Genomic DNA, 10,855 nt, shown 5'->3' on the forward strand with positions numbered 1-10,855 from the left:
TTGTATCTGTTCCTTGAAAAAGTTCCACATTTCCACGACATCCTTCCCCGACAGCCTATGCTCCCAACTTATGCTCCTCAGATCCTGTCTTACAGCATCGTATTTACCCTTCCCCCAACTGTAAAACCTAATCGGTTGCATGCACCTAACTCTCTCCATAACCAAGGTGAAAGTCACAGAATTGTGTTCACCATCACCAAAATGTTCACCCACTAACAAGCCCATCACTTGTCCCGGTTCAACCTTCCACTTTTTACAAACTATTACACCTTATCAGTCAATTCTATTCATTTATATCCTCTTCATAAAGTAATTAAATCTAAATTGCACCACTAGAGTATATGAGTCTGCGAGGGTTAATGCTGAGGAAGCACTATACATGATGATGATGATGATGTGGAGGTGCCGGTGTTGGACTGGATGGTAAAAGTTAGAAGTCACACAACACCAGGTTATAGTCCAAAGATTTATTTGGAAGCACTATCTTTTGGAGTACTGCTCCTGCTGATGAAGGAGCATCACTCTGAAAGCTAGTGCTTCCAAATAAACCTGTTGGACTAGAACCCTAGTGTTGTGTGATTTTTTAACAGAATTTATAGGCAGAGAGATTAAGGGCAGAGAAATCAAAGGCAGAGAGATCAAAAGATTATCCAAATGGTGTGAGTGGAGTGTCGAATAATAAGTCTCTGCAGATGATCAAAATTGTTGGACGGTGTGAGTAAAGTGTCAACAGCTGAATAACAAGTGAAGGGATGATGGTGATGTCACACAGAATGTGTGGGTTGATAGCAAAGGGTTTCAAAGGGTAAAACCAACTATCCTGATCCTCCTCACAATCTCTCTAACAAGCTCTATTTTATTAGCGTGATTTGAACCTAGTTGCTTGCATGCAATAGGCATCATCTGACTTAAAACTATCAATACTGCATTGCGATAACATACTCAGTCAATCAGACCATTTAGATTCTTACCCTGTAGAGGGCAGTAACAGCAAACCTAGCCTGTGGTGAACAATAGTGCATAGAGACTGATAAATATTGGCAGTCGGCTTGAGGATCACCCATACACCTTCCTTCGTCTGATATACGTACAGAAGGAGCTGGAAAATCTCAGTAAATCTGGTAGCAAGTGTGCAGAGAAAAGCAGCTTTAACCTTTCATGTCCAATATGACTCCACTTTGAAGAAGAGTAATATTGCACTCAAAATATTAACTCGGCTTGTCTCTCCACATATGCTTCTTCTGTTTTTATTTCATATTATCAGCATCAATATACTTCACTTTTATGTCTTCCTCTGATCTTGTGATCATGTGTAAAAATAGATAAATCTCCTGGACCGGATGGGATTTATCCTAGGATTCTCTTGGAAGCCAGGGAGGAGATTGCAGAGCCTTTAGATTTGATCCTTATGTCATCATTGTCTAAAGGAATAGTTCCAGAAGACTGGAGGATAGCAAATGTTGCTCCTTTATTCAGGAAGTGGAGTAGAGACAACTCTGGTAATTATAGACCAGTGAGCCTTACTTCAGTTGTGGGTAATTTGTTGGAAAAGTTTTTGAGAGATAGGATTTATAATCATCCAGAAAGGAATAAATTGATTAGGGATAATCAATACGGTTTTGTGAAGGGTAGGTCGTGCCTCGCAAACTTTACTGAGTTCTTTAAAAAGGTGACCAAACAGGTGGATGAGGATAAAGTGGTTGATGTGGTGTATATGGATTTCAGTAAGGTGTTTGATAAGGTTCTCCACGGTAAGCTGTGTTACAAAATACAGAGGCATGGGATTGAGGGATGATTTAGCGGTTTGGATCAGAAATTGACTAGCTGAAAGAAGACAGAGGGTGGTGATTGATCGGAAATATTCATCCTGGAATTCAATTACTAGTGGGGTACCACATGGATCTGTTTTGGGTCCACTGCTGTTTGTCACTTTCATATATGACCTGGATTAGGACGCAGAAAGACGTGTTAGTAAATTTGCAGATGACACTAAGGTCGGTAGAGTTGTGGATAGTGCAGAAGGATGTGGTAGGTTACAGAAAGACATAGATAAGCTGCAGAGCTGGGCTGAGAGGTGGCAAATACAGTTTAATACAGAAAACTGTGAGATGATTCATCTTGGAAGGAGCAACAGGAATGTGGAGTGCTGAGCTAAGGGTAAGATTCTTGGCCGTGTAGATGAGCAGAGACATCTCGGTGTCCATGTGCATAGATCCCTGAAAGTTGCCACCCAGGTTGGTAGGGTTGTTAAGAAGGCATATCGTGTGATGGCTTTTACTAGTAGTGGGATTGAGTTTTGGAAGCATGAGGTCATGCTGCAGCTGTACAAATATCTGGTACAGTCGCACTTGGAGTATTGCATACAGTTCTGGTCATCGCATTATAGGCAGGCTGTGGAAGCTTTGGAAAGGGTTCAGGGGAGATTTACCAGGATGTTGCATGGTATGAATGGAAGGTCTTACAAAGAAAGGTTGAGGGACTTGAGGCTGTTTTCATTGGAGAAGAAGGTTGAGAGTTAAGTTAATTGAGACATATAATATAATCAGAGGGTAAGATAGGGTGGACAGTGAGAGCCTTTTTCCTCGGATGGTGATGGCTCGCACCAAGCTTTAAATTGAGGGGTGATAGATATAGGACAGATGTCAGAGTTAGTTTCTTTACTCAGAGAGTAGTAGGGACGTGGAACGCTCTGCCTGCAACAGTAGTAGACTTCCAATTTTAAGAGTTTTTAAATGGTCATTGGATAGGCATATGGACGAGAATGGAATAGCGTAGGATAGATGGGCTTCAGATTGGTTTCACAGGTCAGCGCAGCATCAAAGGCCCATACTATGTTGTAATGTTCTATGGATGTGCTCCAGATCCAGAATTTGTAGCAATCTTAAACATTTTATTGGATTTGATTTATTTATTCTCTTTGGTACTGGAATAATTCTCTTCAGTCCTTCCCTTTTCCCGTCCCTCCTCACCTTTTCTTAATTTCTCAAATGATTAAAGTAGACGTCAGTTTGGTCACTGATTTCTGAACTGTCTCCACTGTCTGGATATTCTTGATGGAGGGTGGAGACCAGCATTCTACATAATATTCCATGAACTGCTTTGGATAAATTCATTACTATTTCTTTAGACTTATGGTCTATCTCTTGTTTTATATCCTTGGATCTTAGTTTTCAAATCATGAGGAGTATAGACAGGGTGGACAGAGAGAAAGCAATCTCCCTTGTAAGTGGGTTGAGAACGAGGGGACAAGGTTTTTAAAGTGGTTTGCAAAAGCAGCAAATGCAAGGTGAGGCATAAACATTTTCACATGATGAAGTTGTTAGAGTACATTTTACATTGTCTAAATATTAGGTGGATGCAGATTCAGCTGAGACATTCAAGAGGGCATTGGATGATTAGTTAAATGATCACAGTGCCAGTGTAAATATGATGGGCCAAATGATGTCCTTCTGCATTGTAACGATTCTGTAATTCTGTGATCCAACTGTGCGATTGCTTTCAGTAGTCCATCACAGGCCTTGATAGTTCTATGGCCTAATACCATTTAGTTTATATTTCCACATTTCTCACTGAATTTTAATCACAGTAAATATTATTTTCCACTCATCAGCTTGCCTTTCCAACTTATGCAGATCCTTACAGATTCAATTTGCCTGTTTTCTGTTTTCTTTAATCCTATCTTTTCAAATATGTTATCCCTTGCGTAGAAACTAATGGCTGAATTTAGATGTCATGGCAGTGTCCCACCAATGTGTCCAAAAGTGGAAGGCAACTCCACTTCAGTGCTCTGCACCATCGAAGGATGCAACTGAACAGTGGCAGTCAATTCATTGACTGCTTCCAGCTATGGTTCCTTCAGGTGATGGAAATGCCAGGCAATATTTGCTGGAAAAATTATATAGAAGGAATGATGGAGTTGTAGATAGATTATGATAGACAAGGAAACCATTCAGTATATTAACTCCCTGATGGCTCTCTGCAAGAGAAGTTAAGCTCATCCCACTCACTTGCTCAGTGCCTGTGCCTCTGCTTTTATTTCTTCTCTTTAGGTACTTATGCAATTTCCAATTTAAACGTCATGATCTAAGATGTTGCATTCCAGGTCCTAACTTTAGTTTTGTGCAAAGGATTTTCTCATGCCACTGATGATTCATTGGTGCAGCTCTTAAACCACTGCCCTCTGCTTCCTAGTTACCTCCAACTAATGGAACAGTTTCTTTCTACCCACCATGTCTGGACCCATAGAATCATACATTATAGAGGATGCCTTTCCTCCCATCAAGCCTCTACACTAGTGCTACTTTCCCAAAAATTAAACATAGCTTTCAATTTTATCACTCCTCACAATCTCATCTCCATTTTCACTTCTTGAGAAAATTGATTATTTTTGAGTGACTCCACACCATCTGCATTGTCTAGAAATGACCCATCTCCTGTTTGAAGTTGCACAGCTATTTATGAAAAGTATTTTTCATGGTGTCATACAATCTTGGATTCTATCAATTTTCCAACTGTCATGATATCTCAGAACCAAGTTTAAAGCAGTCACACATTTATCAAATAAAACATTTGTATAGTGATGATGAATCAAAACCCCAAATAATTTAAAAACATTAGTTTAAAAAACTGTCTCTCCTATTGCAACAGAAAGCCAACTCTTGCAGCCATACCTGTTTTCCCCATCATGAATATACATGAGAGGGAGTTAAAAAGCCAGTCTCAATTCTACTGGAGTGGATAGTGGGACTGGACACTCTTGTGTATACTATTCTGGCTTTGAACATCAGTGTGTTTTGAGGTCATTGTGGAGGAACTATCTCCAACCTACTGCTGGCTGATGGTAGAGGAAAATCCTCTTTCATTCCAAGTTCTGAAAATCAGTTGAAAAAAGAAATCAAGACACAGGAACTTCAGTCAGCAAACAAAGTCAAGAATCTCAAAACTACCAACATTAATACTATTAGTAACCTTTATAGAAATGGCTGCAATGTTCAACTCCATTCCTGATGAAGGGCTCTGGCCCGAAATGTCGATTTTCCTGCTCCTTGGATGCTACCTAACCTGCTGTGCTTTTCCACAACACACTCTCAACTGCAATGTCCAACTACCTGGTCTTTGCAAACAATTAACTGTTTTCCTTAACATTTATCGATTTGGATTCACCTTTTATTTCTAATGTTTGTTTGTGTTGTATCACTAATTCTTCTCATGTTTAGTAATTAATAAACTCACTTTTTTGCTATGGCAGGAATAACTGCTTAAATTAATTCATTTCAAAATGTGTTGGTGTAGGCTTGGAGGGCCAAAGGGCCTGTTCCTGCTGTATTGTTCTTTGTTCCAGAATACAAGTTTAAATCTGGGAGAAAGATATCCACAAGGTAAGGAATCCTTTTCAAATTAAATTAATTAGGACCAACCGAGGGGGTGAGCAAATAAAGAAGAGCCCATTCATCCCTCTTCACCCCAGAGCTTAACAGTTCAATGTTACCCGTCCATTACTATAATGAATTGGAGAACATCACTTTGGGCTTGGCTGTACCATCTATGATCTTGATTGTTCAACTATGAATCAGACAATGATTGATCATTATAAAGTTTCCTGAAAGGACTGTGTAACATAATATATTACCATTCCCAAATTGAATAATCGAGCATAAATTCCAATCTTTTTTTGGCTACTTCCAGAAGATCAGATAATTTTGTGTGTTTCCAATGAAACATACCCTCCTCACCCAGTATTCTAATGGGAGATGGAGTACAGTCTATTGCCAGCAGCAGACATATTGCCTTGGGTGACAGCAAGGTCCTGTAGTTATCCTTCTGTGGGTGCAAACCTCGGCAGTCATTATTTGCTACTCATCCTTCTTATCCAACATTCCCAGACAACTAACACTCAACGTTTAATATTTAATATGTAATGTGCTGAAACCACTCATTAGATCCATTGTAGACTTCAAACAATTGCCTACGCTGCTAAAACGCTACGTTATACTGAAACATTACTAACATGGAGCTCAGAACAGCTCGAGTGATTTTGCAGGTGCAACTTGCAAAACATGCAAGTGCTAAATTATCACTTATTTAGTGTCAACACATTAAATTACTTGAGAATTAAAATTCTAAAGTGCAAGCTTATGTGTTCAGTTCAACTCACCCTGCTGCAATAATAAACACAAAACTGACCGTCATTGTGACAAGGTGGCTACTGAGAAAGTTCACTGCTAACTCCTACCCCTCAAACTTGAGATGCTTGTCTCCTAAAATCCAGTACTAGATCAGCAAATATTTCCTCCATTATCTTGTCTCTGTCACTGACTCCGTTTTCTAGCTGCTGACTCCATTCTTCTTCTGGTTCACTGTCAAGAGACTGAACCTCTTTGCGATACTAGTATCATATTTAACCCTGAGTTTTGAGTCTAACATCCTCTCCAATGACCAAGGCCACTAACACTCAGCTCCACAATATCACAGGAATCTGCATATGCTTCAGTGCATCTGTTGATAAAACATGTGTCCTTTTTTTTCACCTCCATGCTCAACAATTCCTATCTTTCCTGGCCAGTCTCCCATTTTCTATTGTAAATCTAGTTTTACTTATCAAACAGTGTAAATGGTACAGAAGGGGCAGTGGCACAACCACATAGTGCATTCTATTCATTGAATTGTTTCTTATTGTCTCTGAGCAAATGTCATGTAATTCATAATGAATTATATTTTTGAATCAGGAACAAATAAACTGTTTAACAATTTTGATATGTACATCTTCTTAGCTTTTAACATGATTGACTAGAAAAATACATATACCAACAAAGAGGATTCTGGGTAAGAAAGAGGATTCTGGGGATTCCAAAATGGGAGAATAGGAAGAATTTATGGCTGGAAGAGCTGTTTCTTTTTTGAGGTATTTTAGGTATTGGAGGTGATTTCTTAATTCTAGGAGCAGTAATTACTGTTTTATAAGCTGTTGCACTGTTTTGGAACTTTGGGGAAAGAAGATTTTAAAAAAGCACTTTAAAAAGGAGGAAGAGAACAAAGGCTGAAACCACATGGTCAGAGAGAGAAAAAGAAATCTACACTGCTGTCTGATAGAGCAGTGAATCTGCACAGCTACTGCCTTTGCTATTTAAGTTCAAGTATTTCTGGACATTGGAGTGCATCTAAGAAAAATGAACAAAAGAGAAAAAGAAATCTACACTGCTGTCTGATAGAGCAGTGAATCTGCACAGCTACTGCCTTTGCTATTTAAGTTCAAGTATGTTCAAGATGCACATTGGAGTGCATCTAAGAAAAATGAACAAACAGCGAAATTCACAGCTGACCTTGGAGGAACCTGTGTGGGAGAGCTCAGCAGAGGAACAGGTAAGTGCATGCTTTTTAAGTGTGACCTTGTTGTCTTTTTTTAAATAGTGAGTAGATTAGATTAGATTACTTACAGTGTGGAAACAGGCCCTTCAGCCCAACAAGTCCACACTGCCCCGCCGAAGCGCAACCCACCCATACCCCTACATCTACCCCTTACCTAACACTACGGGCAATTTAGCATGGCCAATTCACCTAACCTGCACATCTTTGGACTGTGGGAGGAAACAGGAGCACCCGGAGGAAACCCACGCAGACACGGGGAGAATGTGCAAACTCCACACAGTCAGTCGCCTGAGGTGGGAATTGAACCCGGGTCTCTGGCGCTGTGAAGCAGCAGTGCTAACCACAGTGCCACCCACAAGTAGAGTGGGCTCTTTTTGGCTATATCTTTCATCGAGGTCTGTCTCTTGATTAAAATTTAAAAGCATAAACATAGATACTAAGTTAACCTGGAGCAGTGTTTTTAGAGCAGTAAGACTGTGCTGTTTTCTGTAGATTGTTACAGTACAAAAATGGCCTTTTGTAGAGTGATTTGCTCTTCCTGTTGTTTGTTGGCGCTGAGGAAAGATTTTCATGTTACTAATGATCATGTCTGCAGAAAGTGTGTTTGGTTACGAATGCTATCAGATTGCATTGATCGGATGGAGCAGCAGTTAGGAATTTAAAGGAGCTGGGGGTGTGATGGATGGTAGTTATAGAAAGGGACAAAAATTGCAGATACAGTTAGGTAGATGGGTTACTGCCAGGAAATGTAGGAGAGGGAGGCAGGTAGTGCAGGAGTTTCCTGTGGCTATCTCCATCTGAAAGAAGTATGCTCATTTGGAAAACGTAGGGACTCTCAGGAAATGTAGCATGAACAGTCAGGTTTCTGGTACCAAGACTGGCTCTAATGTAACGAAGAGTATGTCAGGTGCCAAATGATCGATTGTGATCAGGGACACTCTAGCCAGAGGCACAGACAGGCATTTCTGTGGCCAAAAGTGAAAAATCAGAACGATGTGTTGTCTGGATCAAGGATATTTTGGAGAGAGTGCAGAATATTCTCAAAAGGGAGTGGGACCCTCAGGAGGTCAATGTACACATTGGAACTAACAATTTAAGAAGTGAAAGGGAAGAGATTTTAAAGGCAAATATAGGAATTTAGGCAGGAATTTAAAAAGGAGGTCATCGAGGGTAGTAATATCTGGAGTATTCCTGGTGTTACATGCTAGTGAGTGTAGGAACATGAGGATAGAGCAAGTGAATGCATGGCTGAGGAGCTGGAGCAGGGGAGAAGGATTCACATTTTTGGATCAATGGAATCTCTTCTGGACTAGAAATGATCTGTTTAAGAACGACAGGTTGCACCTGAATTGGAAGGAGACTAGCATACTGACAGGGAGATTTGCTAGAGTTGCTTGGGAGGATTTAAACTAGTACAGTGGGGTTGGTGGGATCTGAGGGATAGTGAGGAAATAGATCAGTCTGAGACTGGTACAGTTGGGAAAAGGAGCAAGTCAAACAGTCAGGGCAGGTGCGGGAACAAAGCAGAGAATTAAGTAAATTAAACTGCATTTATTTTAATGCAAGAGATGTAATAGGGAAGGCAGATGAACTCAGGGCATGGTTAGGAACATGGGACTGCAATATCATAGCAATTACAGAGTAATGGCTCAGGGAGAGACAAGACTGGCAGCTTAATGTTCCAGGAAACAAATGCTAGAGGAAGGATACAAAGGGGGGGCAAGAGAGGAGGGGGAGTGGCATTTTTGATAGGCGTACTTAGGGAGGATATTCCTGGGAATACATGTGAAGTTATTTGTGGGGAACTGAGAAATAAGAAAGGGATGATTACCTTATTGCTATTGTATTATAGACCCCCCCCAACAGTCAGCAGGATATTGAGAAACAAATGTGGAAGGAGATCTCGGTTATGTGAAAGAATAATGATAGGGTGGTAATGGTAGGGGATTTTAACTTTCCAAACATAGACTGGGACTGCCATCGTGTTAACGGTTTAGATGGAGTGGAATATGTTAAATGTGTACAAGAAAATTTTCTGTTTCAGTATGTGGATGTACCTAGTAGAGAGGGTGTAAAACTTGACCTACTCTTGGGAAATAAGGCAGGGCAGGTGACTGAGGTGTCAGTGAGGGAGCACTTTTGGGCCAGTGACAATAATTCAATTTGTTTTTAAATAGTGATGGAAAAGGATAGACCAGATCTAAAAGTTGAAGTTCTAAATTAGAGGAAGGCCAATTTTGACAGTATTAGGCAAGAAATTGCAAAAGTTGATAGGGAGCAGATGTTCACAGGTAAAGGGACAACTGGAAAATGGGAAGCCTTCAGAAATGAGATGAGAGTCCAGAGACAATATATTGCTGTTCGGGTGAAAGGCAAGGCTGTTAGGTGTAAGGAATGTTAGATTACTAGAGAAATTGAGGTTTTGGTCAAGAAAAAGAATAAACTATGTGTCAGGTATAGACAGCAGGGATTAAGGGAATCCTTAGAGTATAAAGGCAGTAGGAATATACTTAAGAGGGAAATCAGGAGGGCTAAAAGGGGACATAAGGACAAAAGGGTAACTAGGGAGAGAATGCCCCCCCCCCACCCACCCCAAAGATCAGCAAGGCCATCTATGTGTGGAGCGGCAGGAGATGGGAGAGATACTAAACGAGTATTTTGCATCAGTATATACTGTGGAAAAGGACATGGAAGATATAGAATGCAGGGAAATAGATGGTGACATCTTGAAAAACGTCCATATTACAGAGGAGGAAATGCTGGATGTGTTAAAACACAGCGGTGAATAAATCCCCAGAACCTGATCAGATGTACCCTAGAACTCTGTGGGAAGCTAGGGAAGTGATTGCTGGGCCTTTTGCTGAGATATTTGTATCACTGATAGTCACGGGTGAGGTGCATGAAGACTGGAGGCTGGTTAATGTGGTGCCACTATTTAAAGAAGGTGGTAAGGAAAAGCCGGGGAACTATAGACCAGTGAGCCTGACATTGATATTGGGCAAGTTGTTGGAGGGAGTCCTGAGGGACAGGATTAACATGAATTTGGAAAGGCAAGGACTTATTAGGGATAGTGAACATGACTTTGTGCATGTTGAATTGTGTCTCACAAACTTGATTGAGGTTTTTTGAAGAAATAATGAAGAGGATTGGTGTGGGCAGAGTGGTAGATATGAATCTATCTGGACTTCAGTAAAGCGTTCGATAAGGTTTCCCATGGGAGACTGGTTAGCAAGTTTAGATCTCACGGAATACAAAGAGAACTAGCCATTTGAATACAGAACTGGCTCAAAGGTAGAAGACAGAGGGTGGTGGTGGAGGGTTGTTTTTCAGACTGGAGCCCTGTGACCAGTGGAGTGCCACAAGGATCGGTGCTGGGTCCTCTATGTTTTGTCATTTACATAAATGATTTGGATGCGAGCATAAGAGGTACAGTTAGTAAGTTTGCAGATGACACCAAAATTGGAGGTGTAGTGGACAGCGAAGAAGGTTA

The sequence above is a fragment of the Chiloscyllium plagiosum genome, chromosome 1 (assembly GCF_004010195.1).
Source record: "Chiloscyllium plagiosum isolate BGI_BamShark_2017 chromosome 1, ASM401019v2, whole genome shotgun sequence".
Classification (NCBI taxonomy): domain Eukaryota; kingdom Metazoa; phylum Chordata; class Chondrichthyes; order Orectolobiformes; family Hemiscylliidae; genus Chiloscyllium; species Chiloscyllium plagiosum.